The sequence below is a fragment of the Schistocerca gregaria genome, unplaced genomic scaffold (assembly GCF_023897955.1).
Source record: "Schistocerca gregaria isolate iqSchGreg1 unplaced genomic scaffold, iqSchGreg1.2 ptg001034l, whole genome shotgun sequence".
NCBI classification, from domain to species: Eukaryota; Metazoa; Arthropoda; class Insecta; order Orthoptera; family Acrididae; genus Schistocerca; species Schistocerca gregaria.
In genome coordinates this window covers 70,001-72,500 of record NW_026062382.1, presented here as the reverse complement: position 1 = coordinate 72,500, position 2,500 = coordinate 70,001, and the positions used below count along the sequence as shown (strand labels likewise).

At 55.7% G+C, this 2,500-nt stretch overlaps 1 non-coding gene across 1 annotated transcript in view; it reads right to left on the bottom strand.

Moving 5' to 3' along the window:
• The window catches only part of LOC126327239 (small subunit ribosomal RNA), a 1,893-nt gene extending 1,537 nt beyond the window's left edge, over positions 1-356 (bottom strand). The window contains exon 1 of the ribosomal RNA XR_007561080.1: positions 1-356. This exon is cut by the window's left edge and continues 1,537 nt beyond it. This is a non-coding gene — a ribosomal RNA (small subunit ribosomal RNA).
• Between the last annotated feature and the right edge of the window lie 2,144 nt (positions 357-2,500).

The following is a 2,500-nucleotide window of genomic DNA, read 5'->3' as shown; positions in this document are numbered from 1 at the left end:
GCGCAGAACCTACCATCGACAGTTGATAAGGCAGACATTTGAAAGATGCGTCGCCGGTACGAGGACCGTGCGATCAGCCCAAAGTTATTCAGAGTCACCAAGGCAAACGGACCAGACGAGCCAATCCGATTGGTTTTGATCTAATAAAAGCGTCCCTTCCATCTCTGGTCGGGACTCTGTTTGCATGTATTAGCTCTAGAATTACCACAGTTATCCAAGTAACGTGGGTACGATCTAAGGAACCATAACTGATTTAATGAGCCATTCGCGGTTTCACCTTAATGCGGCTTGTACTGAGACATGCATGGCTTAATCTTTGAGACAAGCATATGACTACTGGCAGGATCAACCAGGGAGCTGCGTCAACGAGAGCTGAGCAGCCGGCCGCCCGGGAGTGTGTCCCGAGGGCCCGCGCGAACACGCAAGCGTCCGCTCAATTATTCTGCAAACAGGAGGAGGCTGAGCTCCCCTGCACGATACACCTCGAAACCCTCTCAGGTCCCGGCGGCGCGCAGCGCCGTCCTAAGTACTTGGTCGGGTTCGAGAGAGGCGCAATCGCCCGGAGATAGGCGAGTAGACGCTTTCAGTGCGAACACCCGTGCTCCCAACTGAGCTTGCCGCTGCCGACAGAGGCCCGGGAGCGTGCTGTCGTGGCATTGCCGGCGGGAAACAACACGCGCCACCTACGGTGACCGGCAGCTCCAACGCCAGCGCCACAGAAGGGCAAAGCCCCACTTGGGTGCAGAAGCGAACTCTCCCAGCACAGCGCACGCGCCAACACGTCCGCAGAGCTGCGATACAAACCACCTGCGAGAACCGCTGGGGGCGACCGAGCAGCAGACGGCGTCGCGACGCCGAGTGCCAGGCGGCGGCGCATCCTCAACGCACACAGTCCGCAATCGGACCAGCACACTGCAGATGTCCACCGCGCTTCGCACCGGGCTCGGCAGAACCCACTTTGGCCGCCTGGCGCCGCGCGCAGGGTGCGCCGGCGCATAGCTGGGACGCCAGCCGGGCCCGTCGGCCGGCGCTCCTGCCACTGGGCGCCCCCCACCAGCCGGCTGTAGAGCGTGCGCTCACGCAGCGCGCGGCCAGCACGCCGGGCGGCCCCCCCTCACCGGCCGGGGACTGTCCCGCCAAGCCACAGCCTCGTATCGCTTCATACCCACATGGCCAACTCAGGTTCGGGGGCATGGCGGGTACCGCCGAAACAACCGGTTCACAGATGTACCGATCGTCGCTATCACCGATGCACCTGCAGCGCGAACAACCGCTCAACAACTGATTTCCAGTTCATTTGCGGATCTTTGGCAGCAAACGTATACGTCAATCTACATTTGCGAAATCTACGATTCTGGCATGCCTGCATGTTATGTGTCACGACACGCTACATCAGCCCACATACACACTGCGGCATGTACACGAGAGAACACGTGGAAGATGGTCCGCGCACGTGTGCAATGTCCCTTGCGCGGTCGACTGTCAACCGGCCTCTGTAGCATGTCGCAGATGTGGAACGCGGTCCACCGTGCTATCATGTTGTGTGGGGCAATACGATTAAATAGGAAAACCCTCGTCGCTACATCAACAGACGGCTCACGCTGATTCCCGGCAGAGGGAGGAGGGGGGGGGGGGCCAACATGCAATACTTTCGTCCGTACCTACTTACCACATGTCTGTACGGCGTACAACAGTGCAATCTCGCTGTAATGGGGAGACGAGACAAGTAGCATCGTGCACAACATATGGCCCTTATGATTCGCCATTGTAGGGCGCAGCCGGTGTACGGTCAAGCATGTGCCACATTATGTCACTCAGTACGTAACGACGGATGATCAGTGTGGGTTACGCGTACATCAGCGGACAGTCCACACAGGCCGTACCACAACGTACACTGACTGCATCGACAACCGAATGCAACTGAACAGCTGCAAGGCTCATTTCACAAACAAACGCCTGACCGACCAGCTTGGAAGGGCAGGAGGGGAGGGCGATATTCGTTCTGTAGCGGTACACCCTTCCAGTATCTGTCTCGCGTGTGTAGAAAGTACGCAACACTCGAAAGACCTTTATGTGAGGGTACGCACCATGGCATCAAGAAATACACATGACACCAGAGGATCCAAGCAGTGAACTATGTTCAGAGGGTTGCTGTTAGGCAAAGCTACATTCCTGTGACGTTACATGTGACAGTTAAGGTGCAGTGTAAGTTAGGTTAAGGTGCAGTGTAAGTTAGGTTAAGGTGCAGTGTAAGTTAGGTTAAGGTGCAGTGTAAGTTAGGTTAAGGTGCAGTGTAAGTTAGGTTAAGGTGCAGTGTAAGTTAGGTTAAGGTGCAGTGTAAGTTAGGTTAAGGTGCAGTGTAAGTTAGGTTAAGGTGCAGTGTAAGTTAGGTTAAGGTGCAGTGTAAGTTAGGTTAAGGTGCAGTGTAAGTTAGGTTAAGGTGCAGTGTAAGTTAGGTTAAGGTGCAGTGTAAGTTAGGTTAAGGTGCAGTGTAAGTTAG